Source organism: Ovis aries, chromosome 10, assembly GCF_016772045.2.
Source record: "Ovis aries strain OAR_USU_Benz2616 breed Rambouillet chromosome 10, ARS-UI_Ramb_v3.0, whole genome shotgun sequence".
Classification (NCBI taxonomy): Eukaryota; Metazoa; Chordata; class Mammalia; order Artiodactyla; family Bovidae; genus Ovis; species Ovis aries.
The window spans coordinates 30,341,890-30,355,458 of record NC_056063.1 but is presented as its reverse complement, the minus strand read 5'-3'; positions in this window follow the sequence as shown (position 1 = coordinate 30,355,458).

The following is a 13,569-nucleotide window of genomic DNA, read 5'->3' as shown; positions in this document are numbered from 1 at the left end:
TGTCCCCTTGTGAGCCCGCAGTTTCTCCTCCTGAGCACATGGACAGACATCTCTGCAGGGGTCAGAGGGCATGTGAGAGTGTGGCAGCCGTGGCCCTCCACGCACCCGCTCACCTTCTTCTCTGAAAACTTAGATGAAATACTATTTACTCCAGGAAGTCTTCCAGAAATAGGGCAGACAGGTTTAGCACACAAAAACCCAGGATGCACAGTTAAATTTGCATGCCAGACAAACAATACTAAACATTGCATCATTTTGCTAGTATAGGCATGTCCCAAGCAATATTTGTGACGTGCTGACACTAACAAAAGGATGCATTGTTTATCTGACATGCAAATTTTTTTCAAACTTTCTTTATTTTTTTCAATTAAAAAAACTTATTTTTACTGGCACCCTGTGGCATGTAGGAGCTTAGCGTCCTGACCTGGGGTCGAACCTGTGCCCCCTGCATTGGACGGTAGAGTCTTAACCACTGGACCACCAGGGAAGTCCTTGACAGGCAAATTTAGTTGGGCTTTTGGTGTTTTATCTGGCAACCCTCTGTATCAACCTCTTTCCTCTAAACCACATAGCATCTATTTATCACCTCTGTCTTGTGTTGTAATAACCATGACCTCACTTTGTCCTATTAGGCTTTCAGCTCCTTGAGGGCACATCCAGATTTGATTCACCTTTGTATCTCCTGAGGCTCCAAGCGGTGACACCCACCCCAACACAAACACACACACACAAAGCACAGGTATTCATTCAATGAAACAGCTGGTTTTGATGCAGCAAAAGGCTTTGACAGGATCTCAAAGCAAAAAAAAAAAAAAATCAATAGTGCAAGGTATTAGACATTTCTGTACTTTTCTGTTTTCCTGTTTCCTTCCAAAGGACAGGAGAATCTAGTATTTTACATCCTGCCACGAGAGTGGTTCCAGCAGCTGGAACAAAAGCCTGGCGTCTTTTTCAGGTTGTGCTCGTCTTTCCCAGCAGACCCTGTGCAGGAAACTGATCCATTCCTCCAGGGCCCTCCAGGCACCTCCAGAGTCCCTACACACCCTGGGAACGTGGGCAGCAATGCTGTGTCCCAGGGCTGGAAGCACACGTGTCTGAAAAGTGAGCATCTCATGGAGGGTCACATGCCCAAGGGCCTCCCTGGGACTCCAGCAGCTAGGTGACCCCCGAGCCACCTCTGCTGACGCAGGTTCCACTAAAGACCCTTGGGAATGAAGCCACAGTGACCATATAGGAGGCTGCTGGGCTGAGGGTCCTGCTGGCCTCCACCTGATCAGGGGTGCCTTTGAGGGGGCACACTACCCCACTTCAGCGGTGTTAAGGTCCCTGCAGGTGTACTTCCGCCACTTACAGAACTGTCACGGCCAAAACCCGGATGAATGGTGACCTGTCTCTTCTTGCCAAGTCTGGGCTCTGGGGTGAGAAAGCACATGCCTTCTCCATGCTGCATCTGTTCATCCTCCAATCACAGACACTTTATCCAGCATTGAGGCTCCACCAGCGGGCTGTGTCCTCCCCAAGCTCCTGGGACCTTAAGGGCAAGAAGGAAACTAACCTGATTTTCAGAGCCTTATGAAATTTTAGACTAAGACTACAGACAGCAGCAGATCCCCGAATCTTCAGAGAAGCTTATGCCCCCAGTGCCTCCCTCCATGTTGCAACGTCTCCCCCAGATTTGTTCCAGTTCGGTTCTCCCTTGTCTCCATAACAACCTGTATCCCAGAATAAGTGGAGAGAGAGCCACGATTAACAGAACTGGGAAGAGGGTGCTCTAGGTGTTTCTTCATGGGGTTTCTTCTCTTAGAGGGCCCTGGATGTGTAGCTCTTGTATTTAGCCCCCAAATAGGCCCCAGTGGATTGAGGGGACACCGATATTCTTAGCACTTAGGTCCATGTGATGCTATCCCATAGCCAACATCGATACAATGTGTGGGCATAAGGTGAACATGAGAACACACAGCCTCCAGACAGAATGGGGTGGGGGGAAGATGGAACTCGCATCACCCACTAATCACCAGTTCTCTCCTCTCACACGTACCCCGTGTGATCATAAAAGGATGAAAGCAGTGACAAGGTCATGTGACCTGGTGGAATTAGCATAAAAGGAATTGATTCCCAAAGGAATCAAGCACACTATCCAAAAGACCCAAAAGGGCAAGGGGGAGGTTCCTCCTTCAGTGTGGCTGACATCCCCTCCCCACAAAGCCCCAGGGAAGCTCTGCTGTGCAACAGGGAGACGTGCGGGAGCACAGACACCCCCGGAACAACCCTCGTGAACAACCGGCATGAAGAACCCCCACGGAACCCCAGCACAGTGCCCAGCATGCAGCATATACTTGCTGAATGAATGAGGAAGGAAGGAAAGAACGAAGGATATGCATTTATCCCTTTTGTTCTTTTCCTTCCCGAGCTCACCTGTCCTTGACACAGAACAGGACTCATTCAGAAGGTGAGGGCAGGACGTGGTGTGGGGAGAGGCACCCAGGATGGATGTCCCCACTGGGTGTTCATCCACTCTCACTCAGACCCAGTTTGCCTTTGAATTTTCATTTTCCCCTTGGCATCTTGCAGAGACTCCTTGGTCTCTGCCCCAGGTTCAGCCCTAGCACAGGTCAGACCCGTCCTCCTCAACATCCGTGCAGCACCCTCTCCCCATTATAAGATACAGAAGAACTTTCTACAGGAAGGAGGCTTAGAGGCAAAAAGGTCCACATGCCAGCTCCAAGCATCAGATTGCTACAACACAAACACTAAGCTTTCCGTCCTTAACCCTCTTGGCCATTGCCACCAGCTCCTGCTCTGGCCTGCCCTCATGTCACCTCCCCACCCCTGTGTCCTTTCCTCCAGTTTCTTCCCACCCCAAACTCCTGCCCACATGAAGCTGTGTCCAGCAGGGCTCACAAGGCGACAGGCAATCATACACAAATTAAAATACATAACTACAGACTGTGATAAGGATGATGAAGGAAGAGCAAAGAAAGCTGAGAGAATACCAAAGGAGTGTTCTCTCTGTGTGTGTGTGTGTGCATGTGTGTGGTTGTGTAAGCAAAGTCCAGGAAGACTTCTTCATGGAAAGTTGACAATCTCTCAGCCAGGCTGCCCTGAGCAAAAGAGGTGATAACAGCCAACCCCCAAATTTCTATGGCGCAGCCCACTAAAGTCTGACTTCTCTCTCACATTAAATCAGCTGAGGTTCTGGGCGGCTCTCTGGCAGCTGTCCTCCACATGTAGCTCAGGGTTTAGGAGGCTTTGATCTGACGGCATCACCCTGTTAACTTGTCTCCTGTGAGCATCGCACCGGGGAGCGGAGCGTGGAGGAATGTACTCCTCCTTTAAGGCGTCTGCTGGGGCGGGAGTCGGGGGTGGTGTGTGTGATACATATCACTGGCCACAGCAAATAGCACAGTCAGGCCTCATCTCAAAGGGATGCGAGCCCAGGAGAGACAGCGAGAAATCTTGGTGAGTGATAGTAACGTGTACCAGGAGTGGGGAGAAGGGCGTTCCAGGGGGAAGGAGCTCAGAAATGCAGGTGCGGTGGGACTGGTGGATGGAGGGTAGAGAGCAGAGGTGAAGGGGTGAGAGTTGATTAAAGAGGTGGTCAGGGCTCAAGTCCCATAGAGGAAGGGTATGCATTCTACCCTATCCTGTCCTGTTCTATTACATACAACGGAAGGCTTTAAAGCAAAGAGTGTATGATTTATTGTTTTAAAAAGATGGTTTCAGTTATTGTATGGAGAAATGAATGAAGAGGCCTTTGAAATAGTCCAGGCTAGAAATGATAATGGGTAAGAGCAGGGTGGAGAGAAGCAGTGTAATTGAGAGAGAACTTGGGGGTTGAATTGATGGATTTGGGTGATGGTCACCCTGTGGAACAGATCCCCACACTGTGGCCCCCAAGAGGACCTCAGGTTCAGCCAGGCTTAGAGGAGGACTGTTCAATGGCGTTTTAAAGAGCGTTTGTGACGCTCTTTATTATTGTCGTTATTGTAATATACTAATATACCACTGACACATTTGTTAGCCGTCTAGGCTCAGAGCTCCACAGAACCACAGTATATATATATATATGTATATGTATATGTATATCCCCCAACTCCCAACCAAACTAATACATCTCCTGGCCTCTGTGACTCTGTAAATGAAGTCAGCATAGCCCAAACACAGGGAGAAAGATGGAAAAACCTTGCTTTTCTATTTAACTCTAATTTGCTCTTTCTGAGAAGTGGTGTGTTTTTGTGAGAGAGATGGGTTGCCTGGGAGATACGGTTCTCAGGCCGGGATCTCAGCTGTCTGCAAAGTAACATGGATGTTTTTAAGATGTTCTCAGACAACGGAGTGATGGGAAACAGGCGGCGGCCTGGGTGTGGCGGCCTGGGTGTCCCCACCGTGTATGCCCACGGCAGGGCCCATCTCACAGATGCCTGAGGGGGTCAAGGTGCCCACAGTAACTGCCCTGGAACTGCTCATTCCCCAGGAGTGGCGGCTGGGGGTGCTTGCCAGCTCCCAGCTGCAAGGTTTCCTGTTCGCTCAGAGAGCTCAGGCCTGGGCCCTGGGCTCCTGAGCTGTGGGGTGGTGGCTCCTGTCTGGACTGGTCGTGTGAGCTCTGCGGACTTGGGGCAGGGGGACCAGGGCAACTGTAGGGACACTCGGTGAAGTGAGACTGCCGCCCGTAGTAGTGTTTTATCTCTGATCCCAGAATCTTGTGTCTGTAAAATGTCTTAGCTTGAAGGTGAGGTGAAATCTCAGACCTTCTTCAGGTCTTGACCTAAGAAAGCTCTGTCAAGTTCAATTATAACTGGTGTGAGCTACAAAACACTAAACAAGGGGACCTGGGCTGAACTCAGAAAGATTCCTAAACACTGTGGATTTTTACCAAGGAGACGAGCACCTGTTAGGATCTAAGGCTGTTGGGCATAGATGACACGAATCTGAAAGAAAGAATCAAAATGTAGTCAGAATACACCTCCTTCTGCATTCCTTGTGATCACAATGTTCCTGGCCCTGAAGTCACTTGAAAATAGAAAAACAGCCTTAGTACCTTGCTTCAGCTTCAATATCTTACCTAAACCGGCAGTAGTGCTATACATAGACCCATTTTACAGAAGAGGAGTTGAGGCTCACAGAGATGAAGCCCCTTGCCCAGATAGGAAGGCCCACAGTCCTCCTTGTTAAGCTGAATATATTCCACTGTACGTGTGCACCACATTTTCTCTTATCATTCATCTCTCAACGAACCTTTATGTTATTTCCATATCTTGGCCCTTGTGAACAATGGTGAACATCAGTGTGCAGTTATCTCTTTGAGATCCTGATTTCAACTCTTTTGGATAAACACCCAGAAGTGAGATTGCAACTCTATTTGCAATTTTGTGAGGAAACTCCATACTGGTAGCCACAGTGACTGCGCCATTCTGTATGCCCAGCACCATGTATCTATACACTAAGACTCCTGCGTCCTCACCAACATTTGCTATCTTCCTTTTTAAAAAATAATAGTCATGCACACAGGTGCGAAGTGATATCTCACTGTGATCTGCAATTGCCTTTCCCTGATGGTTAGTGATGTTGAGCTCACTTTTCACTTTCATGCATTGGAGAAGGAAATGGCAACCCACTCCAGTGTTCTTGCCTGAAGAATCCCAGGGATGGGGGAGCCTGGTGGGCTGCTGTCTATGGGGTCGCACAGAGTCGGACACGACTGAAGCGACTTAGCAGCAGCAGCAGCAGCAACAGCAGCATCAGCATCTCTTCATGTATTTACTGGCTGTTTGCATGCCTGCTTTGAAGAAACGTCTATTCAAACCCTTTGCCCATTTTTCAGTGAGGACTTTATTTTTTTTTTCGTGGGGAGATTTCTTCAGTTTTGTTTTGGGTGTTTTTTGTTTTTACTACTGAGTTGTAGGAGCAAATCTGATCTCTTCTTACCCCTGACTCTGCATCTTGGTGTCATGACCTTTTGCCTGGTGATGAAGACTTCTAACTGATCTCCTGGTTTCCACTTTTGTCCCCTTCAGTTTATTCTCTTCACACTGTCCCGTCCAAGGTGACCCTGTTAAAACATAAGTCAGATCTGAATCCTCTAGCGTTCAGAGAACACCCATGGCACCAGACCTTATTATTCAAGATAAATAGCAAAGTCTTGACAGTGGGCCTCTCTGACTAAACAAACAAAAAAAAAAACCAGTCTAGGTTTTGCTGTGAAGGAATTTCGTAGATGTGGCTAAGATCTCATATCAGTTGATTTTAAGAAAAGGATATTACCCATCCTGAGATGGATGGGCCTCATCCAATAAGTTGAAAGGCCTTATGAGTAAAAACTGAGATTTCCTAGAGAAGAAGAAATTCTTCAGAGTATCAGCTCCTGCCTGAATTCCCAGCCTGACTCATGGCTTCTGACTTGCCATCCCCCGTAATCATGTGAGCCAATTCCTTAAAATAAATCTCAATATATACAAAGGATGCATCTATAAATAGAGATAGAGATAGTCTCCTTCTCTGGAGAACTCTGATCCATCCTCTAACAATGCTATGGTTAGCTCCATTTTACAGTTAAGGAATCTGAGTCTCAGGTTGAGTTAGGGTATTTACTCCAAGTCAAAGTTAGTAGCACTTCCCAGGTGGCAACTCTCCTGCCAATGCAGGCATTTAAGAGACTCAGGTTTAATCCCTGGATCAGGAAGATCCCCTGGAGAAGAACATAACAGCCCACTCCAGTATTCTTGCCTGGAGAATCTGAGGAGCCTGGCAGGCTACATGTCCATAGAGTCCCAAAGAGTTGGACAGTCTGAAGCTGCCCAACTTCAGACGACTGAAGTGGCTTAGCATGCACGCACACACAGGCTGTAAGAGGCAGAGCTGAGTCTGTTTCCAAAATCTGTGGTTTAAGCACCATATTCCAAGGCCTCACCAGGGTGGCTGGAATAAAAGAAGTCCAGCCAGGGAGGCCTAGAGAATGAGTTGAGGTTTTTGTTTAGTCAGTCAGTCGTGTCTGACTCTTTGCCACCCCGTGGACTGTAGCCTGCCAGGCTTCTCCGGCTATGGGATTTTCCAGGCAAGAATGCTGGAGCAGGATGCTGTTTCCTCCTCCAGGGGATCTTCCTGATCCAGGTGTTGAACCCATGTCTCCTGCCTTGGCAGGCGATTCTTTACTGCTGAGCCACCTGGGAAGCCTGGAGAAATGAGTGCTGGACTGTATACGTCAGCTCTGTAGTTATTCCTGGAGGCTTCCCAGCAATCTGCGTTGAAGACGACTCTTGATTCTCAGACTGCCAGTTCTGTCATGACCTTGACGTTGCCAACAAACCAATTCTGGTTGCTGCTTGGTGCCCTCAGCTCTTTTGGCCGCACCTTGCTGCGTGCGCACGTGCGTGCGTGTGCGTGCACGCGTGCGTGCGTGTGCATGTGCGTGCGTGCGTGCGTGCGTGCGTGCGTGTGCATGCGTGTGCATGTGCGTGCGTGCGTGCGTGCGTGCGTGCGTGCGTGTGTGTGTGTGTGTGTGTGTGTGTGTGTGTGTGTGTGTGTGTGTGTGTGTGTTCTGGCCAGCTGGTCTACCTGCCTCTCTGTGAACACCTGGGCCTGGCCTCAGCACACCGGTTCCCTACTACAGGGTGACTGCTGACTGGCCCATCCTCCCCACATTTCTGTCTCAAGGGAAGGACCATGTGTTTGTCTCACTCACCAGGGAGCCCCAGGCATGTGGCTCAGTGCTCGACACGAACTGCTCCCCTGTAAGCAGTGTTGAAGGAAGTGGTAAATGGCTGCTGTGAATGTTCCCACTTTGCAGGGGGATTGGCACTTGTCTCCATCATCCATTTCCAGGAAACTGCTGAAAAGGGGCCAATAGCCCTGTGACCTGAAGTTGTGATGAGAGCAGGTCTCAGATTTCAGCAGTGGGACAAGCTGCCAGTGATGAACATGCAGCCTGCCGCTGCCCATTCTAGGCGAAGGCCTTGCCTGGGGCCTCCACTGGCCAGGAAGGCAGAGAATCCAGAGAAACCAACCTGCTCCTGGGTGGTCATTACCCAAGAAATCCACACCTGCTGCACCCTGGTGGAGTGCGCTGTCAGAGTCAATAAACAAGGTGGATTTGGAAAGGCCTGTCAACGCATATGCAGCAAGGGCAAAGCTTTAGAAAATGAGCATTCCCTTAGACTCAGTAAACATCTGCAAGACAGGCAGAGACTGGCCCTCAGGATGGAATGGGCTGGGCCAGATGGGGGTGGGGAGAGCTGGGTGTTTGTCACAGGACGGGCAGGCTGTCACCCAGAGCAGGCTGGGGAATTCTCAGAGTCAAGTGATCTGGTGTAACATGTAAAATCATGCTACAGGGCAAAAAAAGAGCATTGACTTGGGAGTTTGATGATCTGGGCAAATTCTTGAACCCTCAAGGCCTTGATTTCATTGTTAGGGTAACGGTCATCAGGGCCCTCCCTGGAGTTTGAGTCAGGATTGCCTTGAAGCTCTGTTTGGACAGTGTGGATGGCCAAAGTCCTTGCTGACTTGGTGCAAAGCCCTGGGGCCTCCACCCTCGTTCTCTCTCCCATTCCCATCCTGCACTGTCTACCTCTCACCAGGCAGCATTCTGGATTGCAAACTTAGCCTCTTTGCAGACCTCTAAGTTCTAGGCACACAGTTTCATAAGCATTAGAGTGATAACCGACAAAAGCTCTCCTCGTTCTAGTATTCGTTGGCCACCTAGATCCTTCTTCTCAACCAGACCTCAACCTTGGCCCCTGCCCTGTCCTTGCTGGGCTTGCCTTGCCCTGTCTTAACAAGAATCCTGCTAGGTTAGTATAGTGAGACTCCCCCTATCCTTGATAACTGATCCAAGATACAGGATTGAATTGCTCATCTCCCACCCTTGATACCCGACCATGCTGGCCTGTCTTCAGCTAGAATCCTGTAAGCCAGTCTAGCAAAAAGCCCTTTCCTTGATGTCTCCTATTAGTCTTCCATCCACTTACCCCCTCACTCTTCTCGTTGCCTATAACCCCCAACTTGTCTTCATGTTGGGAGCTGAGCCTGGTCTCTCTTCTATTGCAATAGTCTCAACATCTGTTGCAATAGTCCAGAATAAGTCTTCCTTATAATTTTAAAAATAATTTATATATTTATTCTTTATTTATCTTTATTTGTTACTTCTTTATTCTCTCTTTATTCTTATTTATTCTTTTATTTATCTTTATTATTTATTTATGTATTCTCCCAGCTGTGCTGGGTCAGGGATCAAACCCGTGTCTCCTGCATTGGCAGGTGGAATCTTTGCCACTGAGCCACTGGGTGAAGCCCCTTCAGCAGGTGCTCAGTATATATTTGTATGAGAATCATGCTTTGAATGATTTTTAAAAACTACTTGGTCAGAGATGGGTGGAGGATATCAGAGAAGTCTGGTTTGTACTTATCTACTGGGGACCAAAAACCTGGACTCTGAGAAAACTTGGGGAGATCTAGGGATGTGGTCATTGGGTTTATGGAATTCCTGGACTCACGAGCAGATAAGAACATAACTATGTTGTCTACTCAGCGAGGTGTCTCACTGTGAAGGCCGCACTGTTTCTTTCTTTATATATTTATTATGTGCTTATTTGGCTTACATGCAGCACGCAGGATCTCGGCTCGTCATTACAGCATGCAGGATCTTTCACTGTGGCCTGTCAACTCTTAGTTGCAGCATGTGGGATCCAGTTCCCTGACCGGGGCTGGAACCTGGGTCCCCTGAGTGGGGAGCACGGAGTCTCAGCCACCGGACCACCAGGTAAGTCCTTGCACTGCGTCCTACTCAGGAGCCACTGGGAATATCAGCGTCCATCACCGGTTCACAGACCTAGACAAGTCTCCCTGTATCTCTTCCCTTCCCGTGGCTGCTGTTTTTGTCAGGGAGGCATTTTCTCTCCATCCTCCAGGGCCTAAGTCCCGATGTGGCCCTGGGGTGGGCCTTCTCCCTCCTCTTCCTTGGCTTGTCGGCGACTCAGTTCCAACAGTGCTTCCTTCAGCCTTGACTCTGGGAACTGCTCCTTCCTCTTTGCTCCCACACTCACCACCCACTCCAGGTGCCTAAATCTCTGAAGATCATGCAAAGATTCTCCTGAGTCTTCCACTTTTCAGCGTCTTCTCTCTCCAATCCATTCCCACTTTTTTTTTTTTTTTTTTTTTTTGCCAGTGTCATCTTCTTTATAAAAACACTGCTCTCGTTGTCATCCCCATGTTTAAAATCCTCGGGTGCCTCTGCGGTGGTAGCTCAGATTCACACCTGGCCTTTCAGAAGTTTTAAACAGTAAAAGCCGAGTGAGGTGCTGGCTGGGTGTATTTTCTCCTTCTGGGACCCCTTAGGGTGCCCCTGCCCACCCCGAGCTCCCCCACCATCAGTGGGCTGTAAGCACAGCTTGCCGAGACATGAGGCCCCCTTAGCCTGTGAAAGGGTACTCGACTCGTGAGCAGCCAGCATGTGTGACCTGGCAGAAAGATCTGCCCAGTGGAAACAGTTGTGCTGGACAGAGGTCACTGGACCAATCTGGTCCTTTCCTGGGAGTCTGAGTCCAGACAGGGCAGTGGAGGAGAGTCAATAAGGGGCTGAGCCTGAGTCAGGCAGTCTGGAGCTCTGCAGTGGCAGCCACAGGGGCGGCAGGATGACCGAACTGCTCAGCCGCATGAGGTCCTGAATGATCCCCTGGTGTCATAACCATGCATGTCTAATATTCTATATCCTGATGCTTTGATATCTGGGGCTTTGCAGGCCCTGCAGGGACCGCCTCTGCTATGCTTAGCCAAGAACTAGAGCTGCCAAACAGCCCATCCAAGAACATGCTTTCCAAATGCAAACCAACCCACCCAGAGCCCAGGCCCCACCAATTCTTTATGGTTCTCACACTCTGCCCCAGCCACTAGTCCCCTGCCCCAACCACCCCAGGACACCCAGGGACCTCACACCTAGGGACAACTCTACAGCCCAGGGGCTGCTGAAATGACTCAAACCAGCCAATCCCAAACTCACTCACCCCTCCTCACCTGCTCTTTCTGCATACACCACAATACAGGCTCCTGCCCCTGCTCCCTGCTGTAACCCCTCCAGCCATGGTGCTTCCCCGTGAGGCCCTGTGTGGTGTGGTGTGCCCATCCTCTTAGGAAGTGTGAGTAATAACCTATCCTTTCAGTGGAAATCATCTTCTGATCTGTTGCACTTGTGTGTGACCTAAGTCACTTCAGTCGTGTCCAACTCATTGTGACCCTATGGACTGCGGCCCGCCAGGCTCCTCTGTCCATGAGGTTCTCCAGGCAAGAATACTGGAGTGGGTTGCCAGGGATCTTCCTGACCCAAGGATTGAACTCCTGTTTCTCGTATCTCCTGCACTGACAGGCGGGTTTGTTTCCACCAGCACCACCTGGGAGACCCTGTTGGACACACTATCCCTCAATTTTTCTGTGAATAAACTGGACCTTCAGACACTCTGTTCCCACACCCTTCTCCTGTCTTGTGGAGCTCAGCACCGTGGCTGTCCTGCTTTCCTTGGAGGCAGGGCTGTGTCCTGCCCTCCTGTCCTTACCCGTCACATCTTAGATTCAACTCCTTCACTTCAGGTAACTTAAGTGACTCTGTTCCTTGCAGTCTAAAAATACCAACTGCAGAGATTCCAGAGATGACCTGTACCTACTTTCCTGCCCCTTCTCCTAGTGTGCTTCTCAGACGCTTCAGCTGCAACCACACAGGGTACCTTCTTATTCTTGAATGTTCCTGCTCTCTACACCGTGTTCGTGCAAGGCCTCCATTAGGAATACCCTCCTCCTTCCCTCTGTTGGCTAAATCTACTCTTCCTTCAAGGTGCAACTCCAGTCTCACCTCTCCTTTGAGGTTTCCATGATTTCATCATCACAGCAACCACGTCCTTCCTTGGACGCCTGCACCCCCTACTGCCTGGGACATTTGTAGGACAGCTCATGCCCCTCACACGGGCAGCACTTGCTCCTCAATGTTCTGGAGCTATTTCTCCCTATGGTTTTACATTCTCTGAATGCAGAGAGCAAATGGTTGATTCTGTGCAATGACAGGATGCATTTGATACCAACTACATCCTCTGGGCAGGAAAGGCAGGTTTGATCCCTAGGTCGGGAAGACCCCCCTGGAGGAGGGCATGGCAACCCACTCCAGTATTCTTGCCTGGAGAATCCCATGGACAGAGGAGCCTGGCGAGCTACAGTCCATGGAGGTCACAAGAGAGTTGGACATGACTTCATGACTAAACACCACCATCACCACTCACATACCCCACATCTTCCTTCCCACTGAGTTGAGGTATAAAATTCCTAGATGTGACAACGGGTGTCCCTGCGTTGAGCAGGGTCTGGCTGGGAGGAGAAGCCAGAGACCTACCTGTTCACGTCTCCATCCTGGCCTAGACCACCTGGGTGGCGAGGCTGCCTGCGCCCAGCTTTCCCAGAGAAGACCTGCCTTCTCCTGACGCTTCCTGACACTTCCTGACACTCAAGGTGAGCTCCTTTCCTGGGAGGGAAAGTGAAATGTAACTGAAAGAAATGAGACAGGAACTTAAGGACATCAGGCATGCAGGGACTCTTTCCTGTGAGGAGGCCGGGGCTGAGGCGAGAGGCCTGGAAATCAAACGGGCCCTTCAGTCGGTCTCAGGCTGACTTGTTTATAATAAAAACATTTGGTTTGACTTCCACAGAATCCAGCCTATGATGTAAATGCTCAAGCGTTTTAGCCCACATTCCTTGTCGTCCCCAGAGAAGTTCTGTTCAGAAAGCAAGAGGGGTGGAAACAAACAGTTCCTGGGAGTGTCTCCAGTCAGTGCCCTTGCATTTAGAGTCTGAGCATGCAAATAATTTGGATGCTAAAACTCAAGCGCTACATGTACCTTTTAAATGACAAAGCAATTATGTGTGTCTGAGGAGACAGACAGTGTCTCTCTAAACGTTCTTTCTGTTCCTCGGGTGTGTTGTAATCAGCAGATGGCCGGCCCTACCTTCCCCAGGGCCCCCCTTGCAGCAGACTCTTCTAACAGCTAATATCCTGCAGCGAGCAAGGCCATTAGAAGGATTAAGCCATTACCCTCCTGTCCAGCAAACACACAACGCTCACAAAGGCCGCCTTTCCCCCTTCGGTTGCTGTTTTCATGGATGAATCAGGGCCTGATGATTTGTTGAAAAATCATAACAGGGAGGGCAGAGGGTTATGGTCATTCTTTTCGAGGATACCTCCCAAATAGCCTTGGGATTTGAAGGTCCTTTGTTAGAAGGAGGGCAGGAGTCAGTATTGTGGCTCGAGCAAGCTCTGAAAGTGCAGACAGCACTCATACCTGTGCCCTCAGCTCCGGAATATCTCATCCTCAATTTCTCAAGCATCAGGCTAAGCCTCTTCACTCTGCCTATTCACACGGCCAGACTGACTGGGTTTGTTCTGCACAAGACAAACCACCAGCCCAGCCCAGAGCCACGTCGCCGGCTCAGGAATACTCTGAAATATTGCCACCCAGTGGCACTTCCAAGGCATAACAATTCCCAGCCAGGCAGCAGAGAACCGGGTTTCAGGAGCTGAAGGACCTGACCAAGATGAGGCTG